Below are 16,576 nucleotides of genomic sequence, written 5' to 3' on the forward strand. Positions count from 1 at the left end.
ATATTATTTTTTATTATTTAAATTAACTTTAAAGTTTTAATAAATTTAAATTCTAATCCTACTTATACTTCATATTATAATCAAAAATAAAATCTTATAAAAAAATTAAAATCATAAATTTTCGTTTATAAACATACAAAGTTTTAAAAAATTAATTCACATCTGTATAATAATAATAATAATAATAATAATAATAATAATAATAATAATAATAATAATAATAATAAAACTACCTATAATCTATGAATATAAAAGTATAAATGAAGGATAAACTTATGAATGGATAAAAATATCTTTAACTTTTAGATTATTTATAATATTACAAAGTTTAATAAAAAATAAAAATAAAATATTAAAATGAAAATAATAAAAAATAAAAATAATAAAATAAAAATAAAAAATGTACTATAAATAATTATGATAAAATGAAAAAAAAAATTGAATCATGTTTTTACTTGAAAAACGATAAATTAATACATTACATGAAAGAAAAAATATGTTATTTTTAATTTTTTATAATCTTATTATAATACTAATAGAATTCCAACATTATTTAATATATTTAGAAAAAAAAATTTATAAGATAGTAAATTATATATTTATTTTGATGCAATAAATTATGTATTGAGATCATATTGACATATAAGTGCATTATGAGTAGAAGTTTTATTTCATTTTACATACTCGTTAATCTCTTATAATTCATTAAAGAAGAAATTCATATTATCAGTAATGCTACAATTAAATATTATAAAAAAATTTTAAAAGTGATAAAACATAATTAAAAAATAAAATAAACTAAACCTTTTATACAATTCAATTCAACTCAAGCCTTTATTCCAAAAATTTATTGGGATCGGCTATATGGATGCTTTTTCTCCACTCTAAATGATTTTGCGTTAAATTCTAAGAAATGTGTAATGTTTCTGGGTCATGTTGTACTACTCTCCTCCAAGTCAATTTAGGTCTACCCCTTCTTTTCTTTCTATCCTCTAATTCAATGTGCTCTATTTGTCTAACTAGAACTTCGGTATGTCTACGCTTCACATGATCAAACCATCTCAATCTCCATTCTCTCAACTTATCCTCAATTGACATCATTCCTACATTTTCTCTAATACTTTCATTACGGACTTTATCTAGTTTAGTATGGCCACTTATTCACCTTAACATTCTCATCTCCGCAGCTCTTATCTTAGACACATACGACTCCTTCATTACCCAACACTCACTACCATATAATATGGCCGGTCGTATAGCTGTATGGTAAAATTTTCTTTTCAACTTATTGGGAATCTTGCGATCACATAAAACTCCCGTGGCACGTCTCCACTTCAACCATTCGACTTTAATCCTATGACTAGCATCCTCCTCACATCCCCCATCTACTTGAAGGATTGAGTCAAGATATTTAAAGTGATTACTTTTGGACAATACCACTCCATCCAAACTAACTCCTTCCCTATCACCAGTTCGACCTTCACTGAACTTGTGATGCATGTATTCTATCTTCGTTTTACTTAACTTAAAGCTCTTGGACTCTAAAGTACTTCTCCAAAGATTTGGTTTTCTATTAACTCCTCTTTATGTCTCATCTATTAGAACTATATCATCCGCAAACATCATGCACTAAGGGATACTCTCTTGTATATGTTTCGTTAATTCATCTAAAACTAATGTAAAAAGGTAATGGCTTATAGTTGAACCTTGGTGTAATCCAACTAAGATAGGAAAATCTCTTGTGTTCCTTCTCACTGTGCGCACAATAGTAGTTACTCCTTCATACATATCTTTCAACACTTGTATGTACCTAATAGATACCATCTTTTGTTCTAACACTCTCTATAAGATATCTCTTAGAACACTATCATAAACCTTCTCCAAATCGATAAAAACCATGTGTAGATCTTTCTTTACATCTCTATATTTTTCCATCAAGCTTCTAATGAGAAAGATCGCTTCCACAGTTGAACGACCAAACATGAAACCAAATTAATTATGGGAGCCAGAAGTGTTATGACATAGTCGATGTTCCACAACTCTCTCCCACAACTTCATAGTATGGCTCATGAGTTTAATTTCCCTATAGTTTGAGCAACTCTATATGTCTCCCTTATTTTTAAAAATAGGTACTAATATACTCCTCTTCCATTCATCCGGCATTTTCTTTGAGTTTAGAATCTTATTAAACAATTTAGTTAACCATGTCACTCCCATATCTTCCAAATACTTCCACACTTCAATTGGTATTCCATTGGGTCCACATGCTTTACCTACTTTCATTCTCTTAAGTGCTTCCTTTACTTCTAAAGATCTAATTCTTTTAGTATAATTCACATTATTTTCTATTGCTCTGTAATTTATATTCACGCTATTACCACTTTGACTATTATTAAAGAGATCATCAAAATAATTTCTCCATCTTTCTTTAATATCCTCATCTTTCACCAACACTTTTCCTTCTTTATCCTTAATGCACCTAACTTGATTGAGATCTTGATATTTCTTTTCTCTTATCCTTGCTAATTTATAAATATCTTTCTCTCCTTCTTTAGTTTTAAGTTTCTCATATAACTTTTTAAAGGCCTGCGCTCTTGCTTGACTAACTGTCTTTTTTGCCTCTTTCTTTGCTATTTTATACTGTTCATACACCTCATTATTATCACACTAGGTAATTTCTTATACCATTCCCTCTTTCTCTTCACTGCCTTTTGTACTTCCTCATTTCACCACCATCTCTCTTTTGAGAGTAGTCTATGTCCTCTAGACTCTCTAAGTACTTTTCTAGCTACTTCTCTAATCTTTGATGCCATCTGTATCCACATAACATTGGCCTCCACATCTAGCTTCTATGCTTCGGACTCGAGAAGCTCATCTTTGAACTTCACTTGTTTTACTCCTTTGAACTCCCACCACTTTGTTCGAGCTACAATATTTCTTCTAGACTTACTGCAATTGTTCCTAAACTTGACATTCAAGACTACTAACCAATGTTGACTTGTTAAAGCCTCTCCCAGAATGACCTTGTAATCCTTGCATAGAGCTCTATTTGTCTTCCTAGTTAAGAGGAAGTCAATTTGGCTTTTATGTTACCCACTTTTGAAAGTCAGTAAATGTGACTCCCTTTTTATAAAGTAGGTATTTGCTAGTATTAGGTCGTACGTCATAGCAAAATTCAAGATGTTTTTCCCCTCCTCATTTTGGCTACAAAAACCAAATCTTCCATGAACATTCTTATAACCTTACCTATCACTTCCTACATATTCATTCAAATCTCCACCAATAAAAACATTCTCTTCATTCAGTATGCTTTGCATTAGATCATCCATATCTTCCCAAAACCTTTGTTTACTCTCACTATCTAGTCCTATTTATGAGATATAAGCACTAACTATATTTATTGTTTCTACTTCTAGTACTAGCTTTACTAGTATAATTCTATCTCCTACTCTTTTTACAGCTATTACGGCATCTTTCAATGTTCTGTCTATGATTATGCCCACTCCGTTCTTGTTCTTCTCCTTTCTGATAAATTACAGTTTGTATCCTGAATTACCCAGTTCCTTGCTTTTCTCTCCTACCCATTTAGTCTCCTGAATGCAAGCAACCCTTCTCAATATTCACCCTTCTCTTTTCTAAGGTATCCACAAGCTCCATTAATTTTCCTGTAAGTAATCCAACATTCCAAGTACCAACCCTGATTCTTCTCTTATTATGTTCATTCCTAATTGATCTCCTTCTACGATATCTTCTATTATTTTCTATGCCTTTTAACTTTTTTTTTTTTATGATTATGAATTAATTTTAAGAAATAACTGAAGTAAAATTTAAAGAAAAAGACTTTTTTTATTTTAATAAAAATTAATATTAACAAAAACTATTGCTAAATTCAGTTAATTTATTTTCCTATATATCTATATTATAATAATTATTTTATAATTTTACTAAAAAAAGATAATTATTTTATTTATTATGATTTATTAAAAATTACTACTACAGTGTTATTTTTTTATCATTATTTTCTTTAATGTTGAAGGTAGGGTGTGCAAGATTCATAAAAAGCGATATTTTAAAAAATTGAACCAATTAATAAGAATTATAATTGAAAAAATTGATATTATAGAAATTAAACCATATCAATCTAAACTTATTCTACAGTTTTAACACGATTTTATTTTCTAGATATACTATGTAATTTTAATATAATTATATGTTTATATGTAATAAAATATGTAATATATATAGTATATTATTAATAATGAACTACAAACACTTTAATATTATATTTTATTTCTTTAATTTGATGTAAAGACTAATATATATATATATATATATATATATATATATATAATTTTAATTTGTTCTCAATTTTTCTTTCAATGATCAAATCAATTTGATATTAAGGCTCATCATATAGAAAAGGGTGTCTGGTGATTGGTGTCTTTTCTTTAAGACAGAAAGTTCCCAAAAACTTAGATCATGGATTTCTAAATTATAAGTGTTTCACAAAGCATCTGGTGCATGAAAAGCAGCTTTTTCTTTTGTCACAGCTAAATTGTTTGTGTGGATTGATAGTTGATACCAATTGAGTTTTATAAAGCCAATATTTCCAGTGGGATTTGTAAAAGTTTTCCAATTCATTTGATGAGAACTCATAGCTGAGAAGAGAGATTTCAATAATCAATATGTTAGATTTATTAATTCTTCAGGATTCGATGTGCTATATCTATTAATTTTTCAGGATTTGATATTCACCAGCAGAAGCAGAGACAAATTTCAAAATGCACAATCCCATGCCTTCAATTTTCTTCATTAACAGCGAAGGAAACTGACATGTTGGAGCCAAACTTGCCCATTATGTTCTTGTATTACATTCCCTTCATCATTAGTTGAGTTGATTTTGGATCTTCTCTCGAGAATGGCAAATATTGAAGCTACAAAATCCTTGGCTTTTGCCACTGTTTGAAGCCAAAATTACCAAGAAATCCTGCTCATGCTTGCGCTAATTAGAGTTGTTTTCCATCATAAATGATTAAAATGGAACTCGACAATTTAATTTTTTATAAATTAAAATTTAAAATTGAACTGCAATTTATAGTAATTAAATTGAATAATATCAATTCATTTTAATAATTCCATTTTAATTAAATAATACTCTCACCCTATTGAAGAACTGTGCATTTTATATTGATGTATCCTAATCTGTACAATTTTGAGCTTTATGTATATACAAGCATACAAATTATAATTAATTCTGCTCAGGAATTTATTATTCTTTTTGAAAGACATTATTGTTTTCTTAATCCTATGCAAATTAGTAAAATATAAAGAATTATAGTTACAAATAGTAATTATTTAAAATTTATCATGCCCAATGTGAGGCCCTGATTGAGATCTGCGAGTGAGTGAGGTAAGTCCAACAGCTGGTCTTTCTGGATTTCATATCGGATGTAAATTGTGCGTATGTATAGAATATAGAAAAGTAAAAATATCAATAAAATTGTCATAATTTTAATAGCAATTTATTTTTATCATTAACTCATGTGTGCTTATCTTTTATTTATAAAAAAAAAATAAAAAAATAAATAAAAATAAACAGCTACTCTGCCTGCATCATGGGCCAGTGCAAACAATCCTTTTAATTTTTTTTTAAGGATGCAACAATTCTTTTATATTAATATTTTTTTCTTTTAATAATTTTTAAACTCAAAATTTTACAACTCTGAAGATAATTTCAATATCATTAATTTTATATGAATTAGTTTAATAATCATACAAATTTGAACTTAGTCAATAAATAAATGTAATTAAATTTTAACCCAACTCCTATACTGACAGTTCAACACTGGAATGTCCAGGTTAAGCATGTGTATAGAAAGAGCAACTGCAGTGCTGACTGGATGGCTCATTTTACTCGCTTTCTGTCTCTGGGAGTTCACAGCTTTGATCATCGGGCAGTGGGGATGAATGGCTGGCTGCTGCCCGACATTTACAGGATTTCCTACCCGAGGCGTTACATCCAGTAGGATTGTAAATAAGTTTTTGGGAAAATTACGTAAATTCCCCAACCTATAAACATCTTTTTAATTCAAATCCGAGCCAAGTTTTCTTGCAATGTTGCCTTTAATCTTCATAAATCAAGTGGCAAGATTCTATTGTTACCATTTCGCATAAAACTAAAAATTAGCATAGTAAACTCGAGGTATGGGGCTATTAAGTCTAGGTCTGATTAATGTTTGAGTTGAACTTTTGGGAGAGTAGATTTGATGTAATTTCATAAAAAAGTGAATTTTATAATCATTAAAATTTTATTTCAATTTGATACATGCATTTTATATAGTCATTTAGGTTTAATTTTATAGTCATTTTATTTGATTATTAGTCACTTTTAGCTAATTTCATTAGTTATTTAGATAGTTTTTCATAATTGCCAATTTTTGGATTAATTTGTAATTTTACTTTGTTTTGTAGGTAAAATGGTGTTTTTGAGGGACTAAAAAAAAATTTTGCCATTGAAGAGTGATTTCTACAGCCAAAGATATCAAAAACAAGTTTCAAAGTTGAAGTATGCATTGGCCAAATTGCGCATAACTTGCCGCATAAGTTGTGCAGTTCTGCATAAGGAGAAGAAACAATGTCCCAAACCTGCCGAAATCTGCATAAGTTGCCGCATAACTTATGCAGATTCGTGCCTTGCTTATGCGACCTCATGGAAAACTGCATAACTTATGCAGTCTTGCACCCTGCTCATGCAGCTTCGCACAGAGAGCTAGGAATCAACCGAAAACTGCATAAGGGACTACATAACTTATGCAGTCCACTTATGCAGTTCCATAAAGTCTTCATAATGAGCTGGCAGAAGATTCCCTCAGAAAATCACACCTCAAACACACCAATTTAGGGCTCCTTGTCAGAAAAAAAAGATATAAATAGGCCCTTATCCCATTTTAGAAAAAGGGGGAAAAAGGAAAAGAAGAGGAGCAGCAGCTGAAGAGTCAAAAAGGGAGCCAAAAACGTCACCCCCTCCATTTCTAGACAGATTTGGAGTTTTCTTTCATTTCTTGCATATTTCCTACCTTTCTTGTATTGGGTTTCTTAGTTCTTAGTTTAGATTAAGGTTTTATTTGCATATTAACTCAGAATATCTTGTAATTATTATGGATAGTGAGTAGTTTTCATTAGATTCTGGAGTTGGGATGTAATATTTGAGATATTTTGTGGATTTTGATTGGATAATCCATATTTTGTGGTCTTAATGAGTTTTATTCATTTCTTGTGTGCTAAATGACATGCTTAGTGTAGGATCCCATTAAGTGATGTTCTTAATCCATGATTAAGGCACCGAAAGGAGAAAGCCTTGTGATAGATAATCAAGAAATTGGACTTAATTAACTTAGATCTAGAAATAGACTAAGGATTAAGATGATTTACAGATTAATTAAGGAACTTAATGGGTCTTGATTAACTTTAACTCCACAAAAGTAGGATTCGATTGATTAAGGCACTCTTTGTCCCACTCGAAAGGGTATTCAAAGGATTTAAGAATTAATCTCCTTAAAACCCATAAGTTTCACAAGATTGGATAACCAATTTAAAAATCCCAAAATAGCTTGAATATGAACTCCCGAACTCCGGAATCGCCTTTTTATCATTGTTAATTTCTAATTGAATTTAATTACTTGCCATTTTAAATCTTGCCATATTTCAATTTGCTTATTTTAATTTGATGCAAATTTAGTTAAATCATTACATTGCTGAATAGATTATTGATTTTGCACATATAGATTTCATACTTCAATATCCATCAATTTATTGCTTTAATTTCAAAAACAGTTCAAATTAATCAAAATTTATTTTTATATAAAAAATTCAATCATTAACACAACTCCTCGTGGGAATGATATCTTTTCTACATTACTTGTACGACCCGTGCACTTGCGGTTGGGCCACATCAAGTTTTTGGTGCCGTTGCTGGGGAGTTGTTTGTTTAAGATTGAATTCTTGATTATTTTAGTTGTTTATAGTTTTATCTTTGTTATCTTTTCATTTTGTGTTTGTTTGTTCTTTTTAGGTACTCTTAATCTTTTATGAGAAGAGCTAGAAGCACAAGTGACACATCCTTATTGTTTAATCCTGAAATTGAGAAATCTTATAGAGCCAACAAGAAAGAAACCAGAAAAAGGAAAGAAGCCTTGAGAGAAACTGAAATTGAAGTAGACATGGCAGATGAAAGAATTAGAATTGGTGGTGGTAATGCTGGAAATGATCGAAACAATGAAAATGCAGCCAAAGGTGAAGAGGTTGTAAATACTAATGTGCCTAGGGGAAGTATGATGGATCATGCTTTTCCTCGTTTTGATGACTTGAGAGAGAGCATAGCAAGACCAAGAATTGATGCAAATAGTTACAAGATGGATTTTGGGGTTCTTCAAATGATTCAAAATTCCCAATTTGGGGGACATCCTTCTAAAAATCCACATACACATCTAAAGAAGTTTGCTATGATTTGTGATATGCAAAAACAACCTGGAGTATCTGATGATGCAGCAAGATTGAAGCTATTCCCATTCTCTTTGAAGGATAGAGCATTGGATTGGCTTGACTCTTTACCTCACAACTCCATTACAAATTGGGAGCAACTCACTAATGCATTTCTTGCACAATATTTTCCACCTGGGAAAACTCAAGAATTGAGGAATCAAAAGACAGCTTTTAGACCAAGAGAATATGAAACTCTCTATGAATCATGGAAGAGATGGAAGGAATTAGAGAGATAATGCCCACATCATGCCATTCCAAAATGGATGATAAACCAGAATTTTTAAACTAATGTTACTCCTACAATTAGAGGGATTATTGATGCTCAAATAGGAGGAGAATTTATTATGAAGCATGAAGATGAAGCTTATGAGCTATTGGAGAAAATTGCAAAGAATACTCATCTTTGGAGTAGTCCAAGAGGATCAGCTCTAACTCAAAAGAGGTAAGCTGCTGGAATGTATGACCTCGATCCATTCAACATCATTAATACAAAGTTTGATGCACTTACAAATGTTTTGGCTAAGAAGATGGAAGATTTAAGTATGTTGGTTAGTTCATCATCATCATCTGGAAGTTCACAATAAGTTGCTTATGCAGAAGGAACTACCAGCTGTGGAGTTGACTATGAAAAGCAAGCTGCATATGTTGGTAATTATGGAAACAAACAAATGGGAAACCCTTACTCTTAAACTTATAATCCAACTTGGAGGAATCATCCCAACTTTTCATGGGGAAATCAGCAAAATCAAGTCCCAAATCAGAATCTTCAACCACAACAGCAACAAGGAATTCCATATCAGCAAAATAGGCAACCATTGCCTAATTTTCAGTAGAGAAATATGAATCCTCCACCAAAACAACAAGAACAAAGTTCCACCATGAAAGCTTTATTACAACAGATTCTTGCTAACCAAACTAAGCATGATGAAGAGATGAGAGAGATGAAAGCAAGGCTAGAACAGATGCAAACACATAACAGAATGTTGGAAAATCAGATTGCACAACAAGCATCTTCCTCGAGTACCAAGTCTTTTGGAAAACTTCCAAGTCAACCGAAAAACCCAAGAGAGCAGTGTCAAGCTATTACTTTAAGAAGTGGGAAGGTTGTAAATAATGAGAAGAGTGAAAAAAATGAGAAAAGTGAAAATAGTGAGAAGAGAGAAAATGAGAAAGAAATTGATGAGAGTGAAAAACAAGAAAGTGAGAAAGAAAGTGCAGAAAAATGTAAAGAGAAAATTGAAGAGAAGGAAGAGAAGTATATACCTCCAGAGCCTTACAAACCACAACTTCCCTTTCCACAAAGATTTTAAAAAGCCAAGCTTGATAAGCAATTTGGAAAGTTCTTAGAGGTTTTGAAGAAGCTATACATAAATGTGCCTTTTATTGATGCTCTTTCACAAATGCCCTCTTATGCAAAATTCTTAAAAGAAATTCTCTAAAACAAGAGGAAACTTGAAGACCATGAAACTGTAGCTTTGACAGAAGAATGCAGTGCTATCCTCCAAAGGAAACTTCCTCCAAAGCTCAAGGACCCAGTGAGTTTTTCAATTCCATGCCACATTGGGAAATCATGTTCTACAAAAGCTTTATGTGATTTAGGGGCTAGGGTTAGCCTTATTCCCCTCTCCATTTATGAGAAGCTCAATATGGGAGATCTTAAGCCAACCCACATTTCTCTCCAGTTAGCTGACAGATCAATTAATTATCCTGAAGGGATTTTGGAGAATGTGCCTCTGAAGGTTGGGAAGTTCTATATACCTGTTGACTTTGTCATCTTGGACATGGAAGAGGATTCTAATAACCCAATTATCTTGGGAAGACCCTTTCTAGCTACAGCAGGAGCATTGATGATGTTAAAGGAGAAAAATTGACTCTCAGAGTTGGTGAAGATCAATTAGTTTTCAATATTAATAACACTATGAAGAAGCATCATTCTGAAGCTGATACTTGTTTGAGAATTGATATCATTGATGAGCTGGTTGAAGAACACTTCAGAAAGAGATATCCGGAAGATCCACTTGAAAATTGCTTGGTTCATGGAGGAAGCATAGACTATGACAACCCTCATGTGGCTGCATATGCTCAACATTTAGAGGGTAGTCTACCATTCATTTCTGCTCCAGTTTTTCAACTCATACAAAAGGAAATAGTCGAATCTAAGCAACCGTCATTCAAGGAAGAAGATGCACCTAAGGTAGAACTTAAGCAACTTCCTTCTCAGCTCAGGTATGAATTTCTTGGCACTAATAACACTTATCCAATAATTGTAAATGCAAACTTTAGTACTTTAGAGGTTGATAAGTTGTTAAGAGTGTTGAGGCAATTTAGGAAAGTTTTAGGATATACCATAGATGACATCAAGGGAATAAGCCCATACTTTTGTATGCACATAATTATTTTGGAAGAAAATTGTAAGCCATTTATTGAACATCAGAGGAGGTTGAACCCAAATATGAAAGATGTTGTTAAAAAGGAAATTTTAAAATTACTTGATGCAGGGATCATATATCCTATCTCAGACAGTACTTGGGTGAGTCCAGTACATGTTGTCCCAAAAAAACGAGGAATGACAGTGGTCAAAAATGAAAATAATGAATTAATTCCCACCAGAATAGTGACTAGTTGGCGAATGTGCATAGATTACAGAAAATTAAATATTGCCACTAGAAAAGATCATTTTCCACTTCCCTTCATTGATTAATTGTTAGAAAGACTAGCTAGGCATTCTTATTTTTGCTATTTAGATGGGTATTCAGGATTTTTTCAAATCCCTATCCATCCAAATGATCAAGAGAAAATCACTTTCACTTGTCCATATGGAACCTTTGCTTATAGGAGGATGCCATTTGGGTTGTGTAATGCACCAGCCACTTTTCAAAGGTGCATGATGGTAATCTTCTCAGATTTCATTGAAAATATAATGGAGGTTTTTATGGATGATTTTTTTGTTTATGGATCTTCATTTGACATATGCTTGGCTAACCTTTCTAAAGTTTTACAGCGATGTGAAGATACTGACCTTGTGTTAAACTGGGAAAAGTATTATTTCATGGTTCAGGAAGGGATAGTGCTTGGACATTTGGTGTCTAACAGAGGAATAGAGGTTGATAAAGCCAAGGTTGAAGTGATAGAGAAGATGGCTCCTCCTACCAATGTCAAAGGAATTCGAAGTTTTCTAGGACATGCCGGGTTCTACAGACGCTTTATCAAGGATTTTTCTAAAATAGCCAAACCTTTGTCTAATTTGTTAAGTCATGACATACCATTTGTATTTGATCAAGAGTGTTTGGATGCCTTTTGTAGGTTGAAGCAAGCTCTTATCACTACACCAATTATGCAACCGCCCGATTGGAGCCTACCTTTTGAAATTATGTGTGATGCTAGCAACTATGCAATTGGAGTTGTTCTTGGTCAAAGAAAGGATAAAAGGGCTTATGTTATTTACTATGCTAGTAGAACACTGGATGAGGCTCAAACAAATTATGCAACAACTGAAAAGGAATTCTTAGCAATTGTCTTTGCATTGGAAAAGTTCAGACCTTACATTATTGACTCAAAGGTGGTTATATTTTCAGATCATGCTGCTATCAGGTATTTACTCCGTAAAAAGGAGGCTAAACCTAGGCTCATTAGGTGGATTCTGATGCTGCAAGAGTTTGATTTGGAGATTAAAGATAAGATGGGAGCTGAAAATGTAGTTGCGGATAACCTTAGTAGGTTGAAATTGGATGATGAAGAAATGGATGAAGTCCCTATTGATGAGTTTTTCTTGGATGAACAACTTTTCTCTCTTGTTGCTAAACTACCTTGGTATGCAGACTTGGTGAATTATCTATCTTGTGGAGTTTTACCTGTAGGTATGACATGGCAACAAAAGAAAAAGTTTTTGCATGAGGCAAAATTTTATAGATGGAATGATCCTTTACTCTTTAGGAGATGTTGTGATAGTTTAATAAGAAGATGTATTCCTGATGAGGAGACACAGAGTGTTATGCATCATTGCCATGCTTCTGATTATGAAGGACATTTTGGAATCTCTAAAACACCTAGTAAATTTCTACAGGCTGGTTTCTTTTGGCCAAATCTTTTTAAGAATGTGAGGAAATTTGTGTTAGAATGTGATAAATGTCAAAGGAGTGGAAATATGTCAAAAAGAGATCAAATGCCCCTAAATGATATTCTTGAAGTGGAATTATTCGATGTCTGGGGAATAGATTTTATGGGCCAATTTCCTCCTTCATATGGTAATAAATACATTCTAGTTGGAGTTGACTATGTGTCAAAGTGGATAGAAGCTATTGCAACTCCAACTAATGATGCTAAGGTGTTAGTGAAATTCTTGAAGAAATTTATCTTGAGTAGATTTGGAGCTCCAAGGGCTATAATTAGTGATGGAGGTTCACATTTTTGTAATAAGCAATTTGAGAGCTTAATGAGGAAATATGGTGCAGTGCACAAGATAGCTACCCCATACCATCCTCAAACTTCAGGACAAGTTGAAATTTCTAACAGAAAACTCAAACATATCTTGGAGAAAACAGTGAACAATTCTCAGAAAGATTGGTTTGTCAAACTAGATGATGCTTTATGGGCATATAGGACTGCTTACAAAACCCCTATAGGAACTACTCCCTTTAAGTTGGTGTATGGTAAGTCTTGTCATTTATCTGTGGAGCTAGAGCATAAAGCATATTGGGCCATTCAGACCTTGAATTTTGATCTTAAGCAAGCTGGTGAGAAAAGGCTATTGCAACTTAATGAGCTTTAAGAATTGAGGATGGATGCCTATGAAAGTGCCCGTATTTATAAAGAAAGAACTAAAGTTTGGCATGATAAGCATCTTAGGAAAAAGGAATTTAAAGAAGGTGATTCAGTTTTATTGTTCAACTCAAGATTGAAATTGTTCCCTGGAAAACTTAAATCAAGGTGGACTGGTCCATATAGAGTTTCTATGGTTTTCCCTTATGGAGTAATTGAAATTTGGAGTGAAAAATCTGGGAATTTTAAGGTCAATGGGCATAGATTGAAACATTACATAACTGGAGACCCAATAAAGGGAGCAAGCTGTTACAAGCTCTCTGATCCCTCACCACTTTTTAATGAAATGCATGAAGAGTCCAGCTAAGGACTATAAATTAGCACACTTGGAAGGCACCCCAAGTTCTTTTATTTTGCTTTTGTTGATTTACTTTTATTTGCATTACTTTTGTTTTTATCTTAAATCTCCCCAAATTCAATTTTTGACATTGTTGAATCTTGTCCTTTGTGGATGTATTTCAATGGATGAAGGTTGTTGCACTGCTGGGGAGTAACTCTTAATCTGATATTTTACCCATTAACTCTCCCAAGATTGTTTTATTTTCATTGCATATCCTGTGCAGGTCTACTTCTTGGTTTATGCAGAGAAATGAAACTTTCAGCAAAAAGGGGTCTGTAGAACTTGGCATTTGCTTCTTTGTTGAGGTTGGGTGTGTAACTTTTAAGTATTTGTGCTTATCATGTTAATATGATGGTAAGTGGGTCATTTTAGCAGTTTTGAGCTTATTTGGGTTGTGTGATTCAATGTGCACATGCTGCATTTTCTTGGCATAACTTGGAGAGTCCATTTTCTTTTGTGGATAAATGCAACTTTATGCAGATTTTTATTGAGTTTTAATGTGCTAAATGTTAATTTGCAGAGTTTGAGTTGAAATGGCATAATTCACAAATGCCTCTTATGCAGAACTTACTTCTACAAGCTTGAATGATGCAATTGTGATGGATTTTGTATATATTGATGTGGTTTTGGTGATAATTTCTCATGATTTATGCTTCATAGAATTATATTTCTTCATTCTAGTGTATTTTTCAAACTTGCAAAACATTTTCAATTGTAATATCAATTCTGCCGAAATATGCATAAGGATGTGCATAACTTATGCGAGCTTGCATAACCAAATTTTTGCCATTTTTCATCTTTGCTGCAATCTACATAAGGATGTGCATAGCTTATGCAATTCTGCACTACCACATTTTTGCCATTTTTCATCTCTGCCGAAACTTGCATAAGTGTGTGCATAACTTATGCACTTTTGCATAACTTTAAATCTTGCATTCACATTTTCTGCCGAAATCTGCATAAGGAAGTATATAAGTTTGCACTTTTGCATGACCACATTTTCTGGGATCACATTTTCTACCGAAACTTGCATAAGGCAGTGCATAAGTCATGTACTTTTGCATAACTGACTTTTCACACTACAAATTTCAGCCGAAATCTGCATGACCAAGTGCATAAGTTATGCACTTTTGCATAACTAATTTTTCACACTCCTTATTTTCACAATGTCCAATTTTGAGTTTGGGGGTGTGCATTTTGATTTTTTTTGCTACATTTTTCACATTTTGAGTATAGGAACATTTCATCCCATTCCATTCACATATATATCGTAAATATTTTACATATACATCCATACATACATATACATAATACTTTTACACACACATTATACATCACTTAGAAATTGTACATATTGCACACAAATAGATTTCCTCCATTTAGTTAATGCATTGCTCATTTTTAGGAATCATGCATTAAAAATCTTTTGCCAAATCCCTTGAGTATTGAAAAGTTGCCTATGAGAGTGATTTGACTTACCTTTTAGTTGGGTTTGTTTATTGAAAGTTTCCTAAGAAGTGCAAAGTTTTGAAGTGTTTATCCCTTACCTATATCTTCTTAGCCAAAAAGCCACCCAACTAGTCCTTTAGAGATTGGAATGTTTAGAGGGAGTTATTGGATATAAGGTAGTCAAAAGATGTCTCACCAATCCTAGAACAAATTTTCTAAACCTTTCAAGGCGAAATACCAGCTTATACTTGAAAAGAGAGATAATTAGGCATTCTTTGATTTAAACCTTCTCATTTTAAACATTTAGCCCTTTTCCTAATTAAAATTGACCCTTGCAAACCCCTTTGAGCCTTTTTTATTCCTAATTTTTCTTGAAACCCTTATTGCTACCTAGCTAATGAACCAAATACTCCAACCCTTTTCATAAGGATAATTGAATATTAGGTACACTCTATACTCTGATATTAAAAAAAAATAAAATAAAAAAAAAGGGAGAAGAAATGCTTGTCATCTTGTAAAAGTGCTAGTCTATGTGCTTTTCTCTATTGTCATTCAAATTGAAAGAAATTCACCCAAAGTAATTAAAGGAAATGAGTTTAGGGGTGGCATTTTTAGGGACAATCATCAAGAGAAAATACAAGATACAAGTTTAAAGTATCAAAATGTCCCTCCATTTTTATGTATTTTGTAAAATATGCTAGCACTTGACAATTCTCCTTGTGTATTTCTCTCCTCCATATATACATATTTATATAAAAAAAAAAGAAGAAAGAAAAAGAAAAAAAAAATAAAATATGAAGTGTACCTTATGTTTTCAAGATTGAAAATATTCTCATGCTTTGAATCCTTTTTCCCCTTTTTCTTCTTAGCCTCATTTTGAACCCCATGGCCCCATTACATCCCTAAAAAGACCTTTAATCTCTTGATAGTACTTGCTACATTAGTGGAGATAGGAGTAGAGAATTTGGCTATGGGATTGGAAAATTATCCATTCATTCATTCAATTCCATCATTCTATATAGACACTTTGACTATTGATTGTTCTAGAATTCCTTTTGAGCATGACTCTCTCTTTTGATTGGTTGGTTTGGGAATTTTGGATGATATTTGACTTGATGGCTAAGCGGTGAAAGTTTAGATAAGCATTAAATTCTTTGCATTTTTGAAGGATGGGTATATGGATTGTTGGTATGGCTAAAGGTATGTTAAGTTACTTTAATAAGTGATTTTCATAGCTCTTTGGACAAGGCACCCCTAAAAATTACATTATATTTTAAAGTTTGCTTGAGGACAAGCAAAAGCTTGAGTTTGGGGGTATTTGATACATGCATTTTGCATAGTCATTTAGGTTTAATTTCATAGTCATTTTATTTGATTATTAGTCACTTTTAGCTAATTTCATTAGTTATTTAGATGGTTTTTCATAAT

General features: G+C 32.3%; 1 pseudogene; it reads right to left on the minus strand.

Moving 5' to 3' along the window:
* Window positions 1-8,694: 8,694 nt before the first annotated feature.
* On the minus strand, window positions 8,695-8,794 carry LOC131181766 (small nucleolar RNA R71; annotated as a pseudogene).
* Between the last annotated feature and the right edge of the window lie 7,782 nt (window positions 8,795-16,576).

Source organism: Hevea brasiliensis, chromosome 7 (assembly GCF_030052815.1).
Source record: "Hevea brasiliensis isolate MT/VB/25A 57/8 chromosome 7, ASM3005281v1, whole genome shotgun sequence".
Lineage (NCBI taxonomy): Eukaryota > Viridiplantae > Streptophyta > Magnoliopsida > Malpighiales > Euphorbiaceae > Hevea > Hevea brasiliensis.